The sequence below is a fragment of the Drosophila obscura genome, unplaced genomic scaffold (genome assembly GCF_018151105.1).
Source record: "Drosophila obscura isolate BZ-5 IFL unplaced genomic scaffold, ASM1815110v1 contig_75, whole genome shotgun sequence".
In the NCBI taxonomy this organism is placed as follows: domain Eukaryota; kingdom Metazoa; phylum Arthropoda; class Insecta; order Diptera; family Drosophilidae; genus Drosophila; species Drosophila obscura.
This window is the reverse complement of record NW_024542867.1, coordinates 3,512,275-3,531,872: the sequence shown is the minus strand read 5'-3', so window position 1 is coordinate 3,531,872 and position 19,598 is coordinate 3,512,275. Positions and strand designations below refer to the sequence as shown.

At 48.9% G+C, this 19,598-nt stretch overlaps 2 non-coding genes and 1 pseudogene across 2 annotated transcripts; all 3 read left to right on the top strand.

The window, feature by feature from the left end:
- The first annotated feature begins 1,600 nt into the window (after positions 1-1,600).
- LOC121405184 lies at positions 1,601-3,595 on the top strand. Its single transcript, XR_005968396.1, has one exon. It is a non-coding gene; the product is annotated as a small subunit ribosomal RNA (ribosomal RNA).
- A 585-nt stretch (positions 3,596-4,180) lies between these two features.
- Positions 4,181-4,359, top strand: LOC121405192. Its single transcript, XR_005968403.1, has one exon. It is a non-coding gene; the product is annotated as a 5.8S ribosomal RNA (ribosomal RNA).
- Positions 4,360-4,767: 408 nt separating this feature from the next.
- LOC121405190 lies at positions 4,768-7,554 on the top strand (annotated as a pseudogene).
- Positions 7,555-19,598: the final 12,044 nt, after the last annotated feature.

Genomic DNA, 19,598 nt, shown 5'->3' with positions numbered 1-19,598 from the left:
CTTGCCCTCTCCAATAACCTGGGCAATGGCACTGGCGAACATTTTGATGTTTGTCACATCCGGGATGAAGATTGGCGGGGGCTTAATTGCTCTGGGCTGGGGTGCCTGCTTCGGCTTTTGAGCTGGGTGGCCCTCCTCGGAGGAGTCCATGCTGTCGTCATCAAGGTCCTCATCATTGGACAGAGCCGCAAATCTGTTGTTGACAAGCCCGGCCCTGGCTGCAGAGCTGGTGCTGGGCCCATCTAGTTGATTAGCGGGAAACTGCTTGCGGGCAGGCTTCCTTTTAATCTCTCCAGGCTCCATTCCTGAGCTGGAGTCGTCAGAGTCAGGCGCATTTTCCGGTATGTTGGCCTTCTTCGGTTTGCTTGATCCCTTACGATTCCTTATGACTCGTGTTGGGGCTTGCCAGTCCATATTGTTTTCGGGCGGTGAATCGCTTGGAGCGGGGGGAGCAGGGGCCACTGCCCCCACTTCCCGGCGTCAGCCGCGACGAAGTTGAATTCCGGTGTTCCCTTTTTTTCGTTCACAGCAGATGGCGAGATAAAACGCACTCCAAGTGCGAGGGGGGGGGGGGGGGGGGGGCGGGGACTTGACCAATCAGAAAGCGTTAAATGCTCACGCAATTATGAGCAATTGAGCGCCCGAAAAAAAAAAAAAAAAAAAGAGCGCAAACGAAATCGACAAGCGTAGATTGTCCGCAATCACGTCTTGACTCAACGAGTGTTCGAACGAGACTAAACCTATACATGATGGACAGTTGATGTCCATCGATATTGTGTGCAATATTTGGTATAGTATTGTATATGGTATTATTATACGTTGTCATTATACTCATAGTAGTTTAATAAGTGATATTTGTTGTTAAAAAAGTTCTTTAAATATTGAATGCTTGGCTACGACAAATTGATCTTAAGATAATATAGTGAAACTGGCCAAGATATATTGAAGCGTGAATTCTCTTTAGTATATATCATTTTGGTTTCGAATTATTATCGTGAATGTCCGGAAATGGTCTTATATGATTTATAATTGTATGAGTACCATTTCACCAATGTACCAGCATATAATCAAAGCGATTTATATGCAAATTCAAATATTGCCAATATATCAAAATCCATTCTACATGAACACTCATGTGTTTGGTTTTATTTAATGTATATCGCAAATAACGTATACGAAATTGGATAAATTTTAAATTTGTTGTCAAAATACAAAGCTCAAACACAATTTATATTGGTTTAAGCAAATACACGTGTGATAATATATTAAGTGCAAATAAAAAGATATTTTTGAACGAAAAAATGTATATATTTATATGGATATATTTAATAATCGAATGTTGTACATATTAAACAAATGAGAGAATATTAATTCTCTCGTTATATATTGCTAAAATTTTTTATATTAAATATATATAGAAAAATATATAGAGAAAAATGGCGAATGTGAATGCTATATAAAAATGGCCGCATTCGTTTAACAAATTCTCATAAACTGTTGTTAAAAACTATGTATTATTATACTGTTTTTTTTATTCAAAAGTATATTGAGTTGTCAAATATTTACATATGTGTGCATATGCGCACGAAACAAAAACATTATTCTGGTTGATCCTGCCAGTAGTTATATGCTTGTCTCAAAGATTAAGCCATGCATGTCTAAGTACACACGAATTAAAAGTGAAACCGCAAAAGGCTCATTATATCAGTTATGGTTCCTTAGATCGTTAACAGTTACTTGGATAACTGTGGTAATTCTAGAGCTAATACATGCAATTAAAACACGGACCTTATGGGACGTGTGCTTTTATTAGGCTAAAACCAAGCGATCGCAAGATCGTTACATTGGTTGAACTCTAGATAACATGCAGATCGTATGGTCTTGTACCGACGACAGATCTTTCAAATGTCTGCCCTATCAACTTTTGATGGTAGTATCTAGGACTACCATGGTTGCAACGGGTAACGGGGAATCAGGGTTCGATTCCGGAGAGGGAGCCTGAGAAACGGCTACCACATCTAAGGAAGGCAGCAGGCGCGTAAATTACCCACTCCCAGCTCGGGGAGGTAGTGACGAAAAATAACAATACAGGACTCATATCCGAGGCCCTGTAATTGGAATGAGTACACTTTAAATCCTTTAACAAGGACCAATTGGAGGGCAAGTCTGGTGCCAGCAGCCGCGGTAATTCCAGCTCCAATAGCGTATATTAAAGTTGTTGCGGTTAAAACGTTCGTAGTTGAACTTGTGCTTCATACGGGTAGTACAACTTACAATTGTGGTTAGTACTATACCTTTATGTATGTAAGCGTATTACCGGTGGAGTTCTTATATATGATTAAGTACTTGTATTTTTTTATATATTCCTCCTATTTAAAAACCTGCATTAGTGCTCTTCATCGAGTGTTATTGTGGGCCGGTACAATTACTTTGAACAAATTAGAGTGCTTAAAGCAGGCTTCAAATGCCTGAATATTCTGTGCATGGGATAATGAAATAAGACCTCTGTTCTGCTTTCATTGGTTTTCAGATCAAGAGGTAATGATTAATAGAAGCAGTTTGGGGGCATTAGTATTACGACGCGAGAGGTGAAATTCTTGGACCGTCGTAAGACTAACTTAAGCGAAAGCATTTGCCAAAGATGTTTTCATTAATCAAGAACGAAAGTTAGAGGTTCGAAGGCGATCAGATACCGCCCTAGTTCTAACCATAAACGATGCCAGCTAGCAATTGGGTGTAGCTACTTTTATGGCTCTCTCAGTCGCTTCCCGGGAAACCAAAGCTTTTGGGCTCCGGGGGAAGTATGGTTGCAAAGCTGAAACTTAAAGGAATTGACGGAAGGGCACCACCAGGAGTGGAGCCTGCGGCTTAATTTGACTCAACACGGGAAAACTTACCAGGTCCGAACATAAGTGTGTAAGACAGATTGATAGCTCTTTCTCGAATCTATGGGTGGTGGTGCATGGCCGTTCTTAGTTCGTGGAGTGATTTGTCTGGTTAATTCCGATAACGAACGAGACTCAAATATATTAAATAGATATCTTCAGGATTATGGTGTTGAAGCTTATATAGCCTTCATTCATGGTGGCAGTAAAATGTTTATTGTGTTTGAATGTGTTTATATAAGTGGAGCCGTACCTGTTGGTTTGTCCCATTATAAGGACACTAGCTTCTTAAATGGACAAATTGCGTCTAGCAATAATGAGATTGAGCAATAACAGGTCTGTGATGCCCTTAGATGTCCTGGGCTGCACGCGCGCTACAATGAAAGTATCAACGTGTATTTCCTAGACCGAGAGGTCCGGGTAAACCGCTGAACCACTTTCATGCTTGGGATTGTGAACTGAAACTGTTCACATGAACTTGGAATTCCCAGTAAGTGTGAGTCATTAACTCGCATTGATTACGTCCCTGCCCTTTGTACACACCGCCCGTCGCTACTACCGATTGAATTATTTAGTGAGGTCTCCGGACGTGATCACTGTGACGCCTTGCGTGTTACGGTTGTTTCGCAAAAGTTGACCGAACTTGATTATTTAGAGGAAGTAAAAGTCGTAACAAGGTTTCCGTAGGTGAACCTGCGGAAGGATCATTATTGTATGCTTCTACCGTTAACAAATATATATTGCCAATTTACCAAAACATAAAATGTTTTTATAAAATCATAATTGTAAAACAAATATATCCAGTTGTATATATTATATGTATATATTAATAATATTGCCAAAATACTCATTTAGTAGTGGCTATACATATGACATGGTTCTATGTGTGTAGCAATTAATATAAAAATACATATTGATGATATATTACAATATATTGATTTATAAAATCTGTGTGCATATGTACCATAATATGCACGCGTTGCGAATATGTATTGTCCATCATAGCTATGGGCATACATTGGTTAATGCAACAGCCTAAAAAGTACAATGTTGTACCTGAATTCAGGTTAATACTTTTATATAAATTGATATTTATCAAACAAGCCAAACTACACAATATATATTGATAAATATGGTAATATATCGTTTATATAAAACTAAGACATTTCGCAGCATTCTTTTAGGATAAAAATAAAGTTTATTGAAGGAATTGATATATGCCAGTAAAATGGTGTATTTTTAATTTCTTTCAATAAAAACATATCTGACAAATAATTTTATAAACCAATTTTAATCACTCTAAGCGGTGGATCACTCGGCTCATGGGTCGATGAAGAACGCAGCAAACTGTGCGTCATCGTGTGAACTGCAGGACACATGAACATCGACATTTTGAACGCATATCGCAGTCCATGCTGTTATGTACTTTAATTAATTTTATAGTGCTGCTTGGACTACATATGGTTGAGGGTTGTAAGACTATGCTAAATAAGTTGTTTGAAAATTTTACGAAATTTTTAAGCATATTGATATATTATTGGATATATATATATATTCATAATATTGATATTAAATGAAAACGCATTATCTCTCATTGTTGTATATATTTGTGTGAGAAGAACGAAGAAAAATATATTTTTTTTCCCTTTTTGAATCAATTAAATACTGAGGAATGTCTAGCATAAAAAATTAATACATTTTTCATCTAGAATTGCCTCTTATTAATGATTTGGAAGGAAATTATGTTGTAAATATAAATATTTAATATTCTTCGTGGTGTTTGTTATAAAATACGAACATTTTAATGATTTCATTATGAGAACGTGCTATATATAATACATATAGTGTTAGTATCATATATAATTTTTAATATATGTATATACAACCTCAACTCATATGGGACTACCCCCTGAATTTAAGCATATTAATTAGGGGAGGAAAAGAAACTAACAAGGATTTTCTTAGTAGCGGCGAGCGAAAAGAAATCAGTTCAGCACTAAGTCACTTTGTCTATATGGCAAATGTGAGATGCAGTGTATGGAGCGTCAATATTCTAGTATGAGAAATTAACGATTTAAGTCCTTCTTAAATGAGGCCATTTACCCATAGAGGGTGCCAGGCCCGTATAACGTTAATGATTACTAGATGATGTTTCCAAAGAGTCGTGTTGCTTGATAGTGCAGCACTAAGTGGGTGGTAAACTCCATCTAAAACTAAATATAACCATGAGACCGATAGTAAACAAGTACCGTGAGGGAAAGTTGAAAAGAACTCTGAATAGAGAGTTAAACAGTACGTGAAACTGCTTAGAGGTTAAGCCCGATGAACCTGAATATCCGTTATGGAAAATTCATCATTAAAGTTGTAATATTTTAACAATATTATAATAATAGTGTGCATTTTTTCCATATAAGGACATTGTAATCTATTAGCATATACCAAATTTATCATAAAATATGGCTTATAGTTTATTCAAATTATTATGCTTGCATTTTAACATAGAATAAATGTCATTAATTTGATAAAGTGTTGATAAATTAAAATTAATACAGTGCGTTAATTTTTCGAAATTATATAATGGCATAATTATCATCGATTTTTGTGTTTATTATATGCATTTGTATGATTAACAATGCGAAAGATTCAGGATACCTTCGGGACCCGTCTTGAAACACGGACCAAGGAGTCTAACATATGTGCAAGTTATTGGGAGATAAACCTAATAGCGTAATTAACTTGACTAATAATGGGATTAGTTTTTTAACTATTTATAGATAATTAACACAATCCCGGGGCGTTCTATATAGTTATGTATAATAATATTTATATTATTTATGCCTCTAACTGGAACGTACCTTGAGCATATATGCTGTGACCCGAAAGATGGTGAACTATACTTGATCAGGTTGAAGTCAGGGGAAACCCTGATGGAAGACCGAAACAGTTCTGACGTGCAAATCGATTGTCAGAATTGAGTATAGGGGCGAAAGACCAATCGAACCATCTAGTAGCTGGTTCCTTCCGAAGTTTCCCTCAGGATAGCTGGTGCATTTTAATGTTATATAAAATAATCTTATCTGGTAAAGCGAATGATTAGAGGCCTTAGGGTCGAAACGATCTTAACCTATTCTCAAACTTTAAATGGGTAAGAACCTTAACTTTCTTGATATGAAGTTTAAGGTTATGATATAATGTGCCCAGTGGGCCACTTTTGGTAAGCAGAACTGGCGCTGTGGGATGAACCAAACGTAATGTTACGGTGCCCAAATTAACAACTCATGCAGAAACCATGAAAGGCGTTGGTTGCTTAAAACAGCAGGACGGTGATCATGGAAGTCGAAATCCGCTAAGGAGTGTGTAACAACTCACCTGCCGAAGCAACTAGCCCTTAAAATGGATGGCGCTTAAGTTGTATACCTATACATTACCGCTAAAGTAGATGATTTATATTACTTGTGATATAAATTTTGAAACTTTAGTGAGTAGGAAGGTACAATGGTATGCGTAGAAGTGTTTGGCGTGAGCCTGCATGGAGCTGCCATTGGCACAGATCTTGGTGGTAGTAGCAAATAATCGAATGAGACCTTGGAGGACTGAAGTGGAGAAGGGTTTCGTGTGAACAGTGGTTGATCACGAGTTAGTCGGTCCTAAGTTCAAGGCGAAAGCCGAAAATTTTCAAGTAAAAAATCAGTAAGCATATATTGTCAAATCTTTAATGATTTTTTTGAAATACTTGAATAATTTTGAACGAAAGGGAATACGGTTCCAATTCCGTAACCTGTTGAGTATCCGTTTGTTATTAAATATGGGCCTCGTGCTCATCCTGGCAACAGGAACGACCATAAAGAAGCCGTCGAGAGATATCGGAAGAGTTTTCTTTTCTGTTTTATAGCCGTACTACCATGGAAGTCTTTCGCAGAGAGATATGGTAGATGGGCTAGAAGAGCATGACATATACTGTTGTGTCGATATTTTCTCCTCGGACCTTGAAAATTTATGGTGGGGACACGCAAACTTCTCAACAGGCCGTACCAATATCCGCAGCTGGTCTCCAAGGTGAAGAGTCTCTAGTCGATAGAATAATGTAGGTAAGGGAAGTCGGCAAATTAGATCCGTAACTTCGGGATAAGGATTGGCTCTGAAGATTGAGATAGTCGGGCTTGATTGGGAAACAATAACATGGTTTATGTGCTCGTTCTGGGTAAATAGAGTTTCTATCATTTATGGTAGTTACTTGTTCCCCGGATAGTTTAGTTACGTAGCCAATTGTGGAACTTTCTTGCTAAAATTTTTAAGAATACTAGTTGGGTTAAACCAATTAGTTCTTATTAATTATAACGATTATCAATTAACAATCAATTCAGAACTGGCACGGACTTGGGGAATCCGACTGTCTAATTAAAACAAAGCATTGTGATGGCCCTAGCGGGTGTTGACACAATGTGATTTCTGCCCAGTGCTCTGAATGTCAAAGTGAAGAAATTCAAGTAAGCGCGGGTCAACGGCGGGAGTAACTATGACTCTCTTAAGGTAGCCAAATGCCTCGTCATCTAATTAGTGACGCGCATGAATGGATTAACGAGATTCCTACTGTCCCTATCTACTCAGTTGCTCTCTGACTGCTACTGGAAGCAGACGTGTTTTTTAAGCGCCCCGCTTTACCGTCGGTTTTCAATCGTTAAAGAGTGATTTTTTCCCGTGTGGAAATTGTTTACATTTGTCGCGAGTGTTCAGCGCTTTTGTGTATTAAATTACGCGTTAATTTGGTGCCCAATTAGTGTTGGAATTGGCAAATTAAAAATTTGTTGATTCGGCTCTGCAAAAGCCACGTGCGGCTTTAGCTCGACAACAGGTGCGTATAGCTCGTAAACAGGTTCGAGTTCGAAGCTTCCGTTCGAAGCTTTCGTTCGAGGCTTTGGCTCGAAGCTTGGGTTCCCTCTGGTGCTTTCGGAGCTTTCAAGTCGAGCTTCTATCGAAGCTTGGTTGAAAACTTGGATAGTTGCATTTTGGTTCGTGTCTCCGCTAAGCTTTAGTGTCAGAGAGAACCGGTAGAGGGAGCCAGAGCATGGAGGTGGACACGGAGGCCGACGCCAGCGACGCTAGCCTGGCTAGTGTTGGAGCGAGCTCGTCGTCGAGTGTCCCCGCCCGTAGGCGGGGTCGGCCGAAGTCTACTGCGGCAAAAAAGGGAGCGAAGAAGATCGGGCTGGGGATTGGGGTGACGGGAGAGTTGCCGATCCCAGCCGTCAGGTCGCCGCCACCGTCGCTCCCCTTTGTGGAAGTGGTAGCCACTGCAGAACCCTCTGCCGCTGCCACTGACACCGCTGCTGCCACCGCCAACAGCGCCGCCGCCACCAACGCCGCCGCCACCACTGCTGCCACTACCACTGTCGCCGCCACCACCGCTGCCAATACCACTGCTGCCACCGCCGCTACCGTCACCGCTGCCACATGCCAGGCAACTGGCATTGTTGCGGCTGGATTTTCGGCTGTTGCTGCGGAGTTATCGTCCATTAGGATGAGCGTTAGCGAGGCAGTCCTCAATGGAGGCATGACCCCGGAGGCCGCCATGGCAGTCTTCGTCGCTACCAATAGGTACGACGAGCTGGTTATGGCTCTGGCTGGGGACAAGGTGCGCCTGGAGGAGAGGGCACGTATGCCGCCTCCACAGAGGCCCGCTGCCGCTGCCCACGCTGCCACCACCACCGCTGTTCCCACCGCTGCGTATGCGGCAGCCTTCCCAGGCTTGCCGGCACCGAGCGCTGTCGCCCCACCGATCGCGAGGCCGCGCGAAACCTGGTCGGCTCTTATTAAGAGCACGAACCCGGAGGAGACTGGGAAGCAACTAGTGGAGCGAGTGAGAAAGGACGTTGTGCCCAAACTCGGAGTCCGAGTGCACGAGGTTCGTGAGCTGAAGAGCGGAGGAGCGATCATTCGCACGCCTTCGGTCAGCGAGCTCAGGAAGGTAGTGGACAGCGCGAAGTTCCAGGAAGCAGGACTGGAAGTGAGGAAGAGCCCGGAGACCAGACCTCAGGTCGTGGTGTATGACGTCGACACGTCCATCACGCCTGAAGAGTTCATGGAGGAGCTCTTCACTAAGAACCTGGAGGATTCCATGTCCGCTACGGAATTCAAAAAGACGGTTCACCTGGGCAGCAAACCCTGGTCGGTCACCGACGGCGCCACGATCAACGTGACGCTGGAGGTCGATGCGAAGGCACAGGAGGTGTTACGCGACTGCGTATACATCAAGTGGTTCCGATGCCGCTGTCGTTCCCTGGTCAGGACCTACGCCTGCCACAGGTGTGTGGGTTTCGACCACAAGGTGTCCCAGTGCCGCCTAAAGGAGAACGTGTGCCACCGGTGCGGACAGGGCGGCCACAACGTTTCGAGGTGCCCCAACCCGGTGGACTGCCGAAACTGCCGCTTCAAGGGCTACCCGGCAGCACATTCCATGTTGTCAGCGGCATGCCCGATTTACGCAGCGGTATTGGCGAGGGTGCAAGCTAGACATTAAATGTTTAGCTTCATCCAAGCTAATTGTGGCCGTGGCCGAGCGGCTGTGGTGGATCTCGGATCCATCATGCGCAACTCTGGCCATCTGTTCGCACTGGTCCAGGAGCCGTACGTCGATAGAGCAGGGCGGATTACTGGCCTTCCTTCGGGAATGCGAGTATTCCAGGACCGCCCCTTTCGTGACGGAAACCCGAAAGCTGCCATCATCGTCGATGAACCGGAAGCCATCTGCACGCCAATAGACCCCCTTACCACCGAACATGGAGTATGCGTCAGAGTGCAAGGAAGATTTGGCTCAATCATCCTATGCTCCGTATACTGCCAATTCAACACCGACTTGGAGCCGTACCTCAGGTACCTAGATGCGGTGCTGCTGCTGGCCAGCCGCACTCCCGTCATCTTTGGGCTCGACGCGAACGCAGTATCCCCAGCGTGGTTTAGCAAACTCTCCGAGCATGCTCGGGGGCAAGCTAACTATGCACGGGGTGAGCTGCTGTCTGAGTGGATTACCGAGAACCGAGCCGGCGTGCTCAACGAGGCCAGTCGGGTGTTTACATTCGATAACCGCAGAGCCCACAGCGACATCGATGTAACAATCGCCAATCAAGCTGCGACTATGTGGGCCACATACGTTTGGGAAGTGAGGGAATGGGATACGAGCGACCACAACATGATCCATGTTGAGGTGACGCGTGATCCGACCGACACAGTTGAGAGCATTGCTCCTGTGCCGTCCTGGAAGCTTTCCAATGCGCGCTGGCGATTGTTCGAGGAAGAGGTGGTAAGGGAGACATCCGAATTGCCGGAGGACATCGCCGAATCGCCGTTGGACAACCAAGTGGCTGCACTGCGCTCTGTAGTGCACAGTGTGTGCGACAGAGTGCTGGGACGCAGCACGCCCAGAGCCGCGAGGAAAGTAGTTTGGTGGACTGCCGAGCTACATTCCAAACGCCGAGAGGTCAGGAGACTGAGGCGGCGGCTACAGGACGCTCGTCGGCACGAGTCCGACGCAGCAGAGCAACTTGTGGTTGCGTTGAGGATCTCCTCGGCGCAATACAAGAAGCTCATCCTGAGGACGAAGGAGGACAACTGGCGACGCTTCGTGGGAGACAACAGAGATGATCCATGGGGGCACGTCTACAAGATTTGCCGAGGACGCAAAAAGTGCACGGAGATTGGATGCCTTCGGACGGATGGTGGGCTGGTTGCAACATGGCGCGACTGTGCGGGTGTGCTCCTCCGCAACTTTTTCCCTGTTGCGGAGTCGAATGCGCACATTGCCATCACGTCCGAAGCTCCACCGGCCCTTGTGGTTTCCGAGGTTGATGCTTGCGTCGCCAGGTTGAAGAGCAGACGCTCTCCCGGCATGGACGGCATCACAGGTGCCATTTGCAAGGCATTGTGGCGTGCCATCCCTCAGCACATGACAGCGTTGTATTCCCGCTGCCTGGAGACCGGATACTTCCCCAAGGAATGGAAACACCCTAGGGTGGTTCCACTCTTGAAGGGACCCGATAAGGACAGGACGGATCCTGCTTCATATCGGGGTATCTGTCTGTTGCCAGTGCTGGGCAAAGTGCTTGAGGGAATCATGGTGAATCGTCTGAAGGACACCATACCGGATGGCTGCAGATGGCAATTTGGATTTCGCCAAGGACGCTGTGTGGAGGATGCTTGGAAGCACGTCGTGAGCACTGTTTCGGCCAGCCGGTCGAAATATGTGCTCGGAGTCTTCGTGGATTTCAAGGGAGCCTTTGACAACGTCGAGTGGGATGCTGCACTACGTCGTCTCCTCGAGCTGGGCTGCCGTGAAGCAGGCTTGTGGCGAAGCTTCTTCTCCGGCCGGAGTGCGAGCATCGTCAGCAGGCATGGAGTAGCCACTGTTCCGGTGACAAGAGGTTGCCCACAGGGGTCCATAAGTGGTCCATTCATATGGAACATCTTGATGGACGTGCTGCTCCAGCGCTTGGAGCCACTTGGAGCGCTCAGCGCGTATGCCGACGACCTGCTCCTCCTCATCGAGGGAAACGCCCGTTCAGAGCTCGAGCGAAAAGGAGAGGAACTAATGTCCATCGTAGGCGCTTGGGGAGTTGAAGTCGGCGTTGCCGTTTCAACTAGCAAGACGGCGATCATGCTGCTCAAGGGCATACTTCGACGGCCGCCCTTGGTACGGTTTGCTGGAGCAAGCCTGCCATATAAGCGCGAATATCGGTACCTTGGCATCACAGTCGGTGAGCGGTTGAGTTTTCTCCCGCACATCACGGGCTTGCGTGATAGGCTGACTGGAGTCGTAGGGGCATTGTCTCGCGTACTGCGGGTCGACTGGGGTCTCAGTCCCCGCGCAAAGCGGACAATATATGCCGGACTCATGGTGCCCTGTGCACTATTTGGTGCCTCGGTTTGGTCTGTCGTGACGACGACGCAAGTGGTTGCCAGGAGGCACCTGCTTGCGTGCCAAAGGGCTATCCTGATTGGATGCCTACCGGTATGCCGAACAGTGTCCACCGTGGCACTGCAAGTACTTGCTGGAGCCCCCCCGTTTGATCTGGTCGCCAGACGCCTGGCAATCAGATTCAAACTCAAGCGTGACTACCCGCTGGAGGAGAGCGATTGGCTATACGGCGAAGATTTGGCAAATCTTAGCTGGAAGCAGAAGATGGCGCGACTAGAGGAATGCCTGCTGAGCGAGTGGCAACGCAGATGGGATGATGGTGACTCCCCAGGTCGGGTGACGCACCGCTTCATCCCGAACGCAGGCTTCGTCTACAGCGAGCCAAGGTTTGGCTTCACGCTGCGCGCTGGATTCCTGCTGACTGGCCATGGATCGCTCAATGCATTTCTGCATGAGAGAAGCCGAAGCGACACGCCTGCATGTCTATGCGGCGCAGAGCGCGAGGATTGGCAACACGTTCTATGTGTTTGTCCGCTCTATGCAGATTTGCGAGACCTTGATGGACTAGGAGTGCAGCACACGGATGGCGAATGGATCTTCTCGGAAGTGGTGGCTTCGCAGGAAAGAATGCAGTTGCTGGACAGATACGCTGGCGACGCGTTCTCCAGACGGCAACAACTGATGGACCCAATGGCGACAGACGGGCCGAGAGCCCCGGACTTGGAGAGTCCCCCTCAAGGGTACCCTATCCGAGCCAGTCGGGGCTAAAAGGGGAGGGTCCACTGAGCCCTAAAGATCGGTACCACGGGTTGTTCAGCGGTCCAAGGCTGTTCATTGAGGTAGGCCCCCTAGTGGGAGCATCGTGGTGGCTGTGGTAGGCTGAATTTTACGCGGCAAGAGCCGCTAGGCTCCACGTGGAGTTGCGATCTCAACCGGGTGCCGAGACCCATAGATCGGAAGAGGTGATAGATACACTTCGCTCCTCACCAAGGGGGAAAGTATGCCCGACTAGTATACTTTCGAATTGGTACCAGGGTGGGTCGCTATGTATTTGCTATAGCTTCTTATCCTGGGGCGTAAATTGGCGCATGTACCAGATTTACCGTGACATGTGCATTGCACTCAGCACATTAAACACCGTGGTTGAAATCCCTTCCTGTGGAACCGCCACGTTAAATAAAGCTGAGAGATCAGATTTATCTGTCCCTATCTACTCAGTTGCTCTCTGACTGCTACTGGAAGCAGACGTGTTTTTTAAGCGCCCCGCTTTACCGTCGGTTTTCAATCGTTAAAGAGTGATTTTTTCCCGTGTGGAAATTGTTTACATTTGTCGCGAGTGTTCAGCGCTTTTGTGTATTAAATTACGCGTTAATTTGGTGCCCAATTAGTGTTGGAATTGGCAAATTAAAAATTTGTTGATTCGGCTCTGCAAAAGCCACGTGCGGCTTTAGCTCGACAACAAGTGCGTATAGCTCGTAAACAGGTTCGAGTTCGAAGCTTCCGTTCGAAGCTTTCGTTCGAAGCTTTGGCTCGAAGCCAAGTCGAGCTACTATCGAAGCTTGGTTGAAAACTTGGATAGTTGCATTTTGGTTCGTGTCTCCGCTAAGCTTTAGTGTCAGAGAGAACCGGTAGAGGGAGCCAGAGCATGGAGGTGGACACGGAGGCCGACGCCAGCGACGCTAGCCTGGCTAGTGTTGGAGCGAGCTCGTCGTCGAGTGTCCCCGCCCGTAGGCGGCGTCGGCCGAAGAATACTGCGGCAAAAAAGGGAGCGAAGAAGATCGGGCTGGGGATTGGGGTGACGGGAGAGTTGCCGATCCCAGCCGTCAGGTCGCCGCCACCGTCGCTCCCCTTTGTGGAAGTGGTAGCCACTGCAGAACCCTCTGCCGCTGCCACTGACACCGCTGCTGCCACCGCCAACAGCGCCGCCGCCACCAACGCCGCCGCCACCACTGCTGCCACTACCACTGTCGCCGCCACCACCGCTGCCAATACCACTGCTGCCACCGCCGCTACCGTCACCGCTGCCACATGCCAGGCAACTGGCATTGTTGCGGCTGGATTTTCGGCTGTTGCTGCGGAGTTATCGTCCATTAGGATGAGCGTTAGCGAGGCAGTCCTCAATGGAGGCATGACCCCGGAGGCCGCCATGGCAGTCTTCGTCGCTACCAATAGGTACGACGAGCTGGTTATGGCTCTGGCTGGGGACAAGGTGCGCCTGGAGGAGAGGGCACGTATGCCGCCTCCACAGAGGCCCGCTGCCGCTGCCCACGCTGCCACCACCACCGCTGTTCCCACCGCTGCGTATGCGGCAGCCTTCCCAGGCTTGCCGGCACCGAGCGCTGTCGCCCCACCGATCGCGAGGCCGCGCGAAACCTGGTCGGCTCTTATTAAGAGCACGAACCCGGAGGAGACTGGGAAGCAACTAGTGGAGCGAGTGAGAAAGGACGTTGTGCCCAAACTCGGAGTCCGAGTGCACGAGGTTCGTGAGCTGAAGAGCGGAGGAGCGATCATTCGCACGCCTTCGGTCAGCGAGCTCAGGAAGGTAGTGGACAGCGCGAAGTTCCAGGAAGCAGGACTGGAAGTGAGGAAGAGCCCGGAGACCAGACCTCAGGTCGTGGTGTATGACGTCGACACGTCCATCACGCCTGAAGAGTTCATGGAGGAGCTCTTCACTAAGAACCTGGAGGATTCCATGTCCGCTACGGAATTCAAAAAGACGGTTCACCTGGGCAGCAAACCCTGGTCGGTCACCGACGGCGCCACGATCAACGTGACGCTGGAGGTCGATGCGAAGGCACAGGAGGTGTTACGCGACTGCGTATACATCAAGTGGTTCCGATGCCGCTGTCGTTCCCTGGTCAGGACCTACGCCTGCCACAGGTGTGTGGGTTTCGACCACAAGGTGTCCCAGTGCCGCCTAAAGGAGAACGTGTGCCACCGGTGCGGACAGGGCGGCCACAACGTTTCGAGGTGCCCCAACCCGGTGGACTGCCGAAACTGCCGCTTCAAGGGCTACCCGGCAGCACATTCCATGTTGTCAGCGGCATGCCCGATTTACGCAGCGGTATTGGCGAGGGTGCAAGCTAGACATTAAATGTTTAGCTTCATCCAAGCTAATTGTGGCCGTGGCCGAGCGGCTGTGGTGGATCTCGGATCCATCATGCGCAACTCTGGCCATCTGTTCGCACTGGTCCAGGAGCCGTACGTCGATAGAGCAGGGCGGATTACTGGCCTTCCTTCGGGAATGCGAGTATTCCAGGACCGCCCCTTTCGTGACGGAAACCCGAAAGCTGCCATCATCGTCGATGAACCGGAAGCCATCTGCACGCCAATAGACCCCCTTACCACCGAACATGGAGTATGCGTCAGAGTGCAAGGAAGATTTGGCTCAATCATCCTATGCTCCGTATACTGCCAATTCAACACCGACTTGGAGCCGTACCTCAGGTACCTAGATGCGGTGCTGCTGCTGGCCAGCCGCACTCCCGTCATCTTTGGGCTCGACGCGAACGCAGTATCCCCAGCGTGGTTTAGCAAACTCTCCGAGCATGCTCGGGGGCAAGCTAACTATGCACGGGGTGAGCTGCTGTCTGAGTGGATTACCGAGAACCGAGCCGGCGTGCTCAACGAGGCCAGTCGGGTGTTTACATTCGATAACCGCAGAGCCCACAGCGACATCGATGTAACAATCGCCAATCAAGCTGCGACTATGTGGGCCACATACGTTTGGGAAGTGAGGGAATGGGATACGAGCGACCACAACATGATCCATGTTGAGGTGACGCGTGATCCGACCGACACAGTTGAGAGCATTGCTCCTGTGCCGTCCTGGAAGCTTTCCAATGCGCGCTGGCGATTGTTCGAGGAAGAGGTGGTAAGGGAGACATCCGAATTGCCGGAGGACATCGCCGAATCGCCGTTGGACAACCAAGTGGCTGCACTGCGCTCTGTAGTGCACAGTGTGTGCGACAGAGTGCTGGGACGCAGCACGCCCAGAGCCGCGAGGAAAGTAGTTTGGTGGACTGCCGAGCTACATTCCAAACGCCGAGAGGTCAGGAGACTGAGGCGGCGGCTACAGGACGCTCGTCGGCACGAGTCCGACGCAGCAGAGCAACTTGTGGTTGCGTTGAGGATCTCCTCGGCGCAATACAAGAAGCTCATCCTGAGGACGAAGGAGGACAACTGGCGACGCTTCGTGGGAGACAACAGAGATGATCCATGGGGGCACGTCTACAAGATTTGCCGAGGACGCAAAAAGTGCACGGAGATTGGATGCCTTCGGACGGATGGTGGGCTGGTTGCAACATGGCGCGACTGTGCGGGTGTGCTCCTCCGCAACTTTTTCCCTGTTGCGGAGTCGAATGCGCACATTGCCATCACGTCCGAAGCTCCACCGGCCCTTGTGGTTTCCGAGGTTGATGCTTGCGTCGCCAGGTTGAAGAGCAGACGCTCTCCCGGCATGGACGGCATCACAGGTGCCATTTGCAAGGCATTGTGGCGTGCCATCCCTCAGCACATGACAGCGTTGTATTCCCGCTGCCTGGAGACCGGATACTTCCCCAAGGAATGGAAACACCCTAGGGTGGTTCCACTCTTGAAGGGACCCGATAAGGACAGGACGGATCCTGCTTCATATCGGGGTATCTGTCTGTTGCCAGTGCTGGGCAAAGTGCTTGAGGGAATCATGGTGAATCGTCTGAAGGACACCATACCGGATGGCTGCAGATGGCAATTTGGATTTCGCCAAGGACGCTGTGTGGAGGATGCTTGGAAGCACGTCGTGAGCACTGTTTCGGCCAGCCGGTCGAAATATGTGCTCGGAGTCTTCGTGGATTTCAAGGGAGCCTTTGACAACGTCGAGTGGGATGCTGCACTACGTCGTCTCCTCGAGCTGGGCTGCCGTGAAGCAGGCTTGTGGCGAAGCTTCTTCTCCGGCCGGAGTGCGAGCATCGTCAGCAGGCATGGAGTAGCCACTGTTCCGGTGACAAGAGGTTGCCCACAGGGGTCCATAAGTGGTCCATTCATATGGAACATCTTGATGGACGTGCTGCTCCAGCGCTTGGAGCCACTTGGAGCGCTCAGCGCGTATGCCGACGACCTGCTCCTCCTCATCAGAGGGAAACGCCCGTTCAGAGCTCGAGCGAAAAGGAGAGGAACTAATGTCCATCGTAGGCGCTTGGGGAGTTGAAGTCGGCGTTGCCGTTTCAACTAGCAAGACGGCGATCATGCTGCTCAAGGGCATACTTCGACGGCCGCCCTTGGTACGGTTTGCTGGAGCAAGCCTGCCATATAAGCGCGAATATCGGTACCTTGGCATCACAGTCGGTGAGCGGTTGAGTTTTCTCCCGCACATCACGGGCTTGCGTGATAGGCTGACTGGAGTCGTAGGGGCATTGTCTCGCGTACTGCGGGTCGACTGGGGTCTCAGTCCCCGCGCAAAGCGGACAATATATGCCGGACTCATGGTGCCCTGTGCACTATTTGGTGCCTCGGTTTGGTCTGTCGTGACGACGACGCAAGTGGTTGCCAGGAGGCACCTGCTTGCGTGCCAAAGGGCTATCCTGATTGGATGCCTACCGGTATGCCGAACAGTGTCCACCGTGGCACTGCAAGTACTTGCTGGAGCCCCCCCGTTTGATCTGGTCGCCAGACGCCTGGCAATCAGATTCAAACTCAAGCGTGACTACCCGCTGGAGGAGAGCGATTGGCTATACGGCGAAGATTTGGCAAATCTTAGCTGGAAGCAGAAGATGGCGCGACTAGAGGAATGCCTGCTGAGCGAGTGGCAACGCAGATGGGATGATGGTGACTCCCCAGGTCGGGTGACGCACCGCTTCATCCCGAACGCAGGCTTCGTCTACAGCGAGCCAAGGTTTGGCTTCACGCTGCGCGCTGGATTCCTGCTGACTGGCCATGGATCGCTCAATGCATTTCTGCATGAGAGAAGCCGAAGCGACACGCCTGCATGTCTATGCGGCGCAGAGCGCGAGGATTGGCAACACGTTCTATGTGTTTGTCCGCTCTATGCAGATTTGCGAGACCTTGATGGACTAGGAGTGCAGCACACGGATGGCGAATGGATCTTCTCGGAAGTGGTGGCTTCGCAGGAAAGAATGCAGTTGCTGGACAGATACGCTGGCGACGCGTTCTCCAGACGGCAACAACTGATGGACCCAATGGCGACAGACGGGCCGAGAGCCCCGGACTTGGAGAGTCCCCCTCAAGGGTACCCTATCCGAGCCAGTCGGGGCTAAAAGGGGAGGGTCCACTGAGCCCTAAAGATCGGTACCACGGGTTGTTCAGCGGTCCAAGGCTGTTCATTGAGGTAGGCCCCCTAGTGGGAGCATCGTGGTGGCTGTGGTAGGCTGAATTTTACGCGGCAAGAGCCGCTAGGCTCCACGTGGAGTTGCGATCTCAACCGGGTGCCGAGACCCATAGATCGGAAGAGGTGATAGATACACTTCGCTCCTCACCAAGGGGGAAAGTATGCCCGACTAGTATACTTTCGAATTGGTACCAGGGTGGGTCGCTATGTATTTGCTATAGCTTCTTATCCTGGGGCGTAAATTGGCGCATGTACCAGATTTACCGTGACATGTGCATTGCACTCAGCACATTAAACACCGTGGTTGAAATCCCTTCCTGTGGAACCGCCACGTTAAATAAAGCTGAGAGATCAGATTTATCTGTCCCTATCTACTATCTAGCGAAACCACAGCCAAGGGAACGGGCTTGGAATAATTAGCGGGGAAAGAAGACCCTTTTGAGCTTGACTCTAATCTGGCAGTGTAAGGAGACATAAGAGGTGTAGAATAAGTGGGAGATATTAGATTTCGGTTTGATATCGACAATGAAATACCACTACTCTTATTGTTTCCTTACTTACTTGATTAAATGGAACGTGTATCATTTCCTAGCCATTATACGGATATATTTATTATATCTTATGGTATTGGGTTTTGATGCAAGCTTCTTGATCAAAGTATCACGAGTTTGTTATATAATCGCAAACAAATTCTTTAATGAGAAGATGCATTTATGTGTTTTCAATTTGAAAATTTGGTATAACTCCAATTACTCAGGTATGATCCAATTCAAGGACATTGCCAGGTAGGGAGTTTGACTGGGGCGGTACATCTCTCAAATAATAACGGAGGTGTCCCAAGGCCAGCTCAGTGCGGACAGAAACCACACATAGAGCAAAAGGGCAAATGCTGACTTGATCTCGGTGTTCAGTACACACAGGGACAGCAAAAGCTCGGCCTATCGATCCTTTTGGTTTAAAGAGTTTTTAACAAGAGGTGTCAGAAAAGTTACCATAGGGATAACTGGCTTGTGGCGGCCAAGCGTTCATAGCGACGTCGCTTTTTGATCCTTCGATGTCGGCTCTTCCTATCATTGTGAAGCAAAATTCACCAAGCGTTGGATTGTTCACCCATGCAAGGGAACGTGAGCTGGGTTTAGACCGTCGTGAGACAGGTTAGTTTTACCCTACTAATGACAAAACGTTGTTGCGACAGCATTCCTGCGTAGTACGAGAGGAACCGCAGGTACGGACCAATGGCACAATACTTGTTCGAGCGAACAGTGGTATGACGCTACGTCCGTTGGATTATGCCTGAACGCCTCTAAGGTCGTATCCGTGCTGGACTGCAATGATAAATAAGGGGCAATTTGCATTGTATGGCTTCTAAACCATTAAAAGTTTTTAATTTACTTTATAAACGACAATGGATGTGATGCCAATGTAATTTGTAACATAGTAAATTGGGAGGATCATTGATCACCTGGTGCCGCGCTAGTTACAT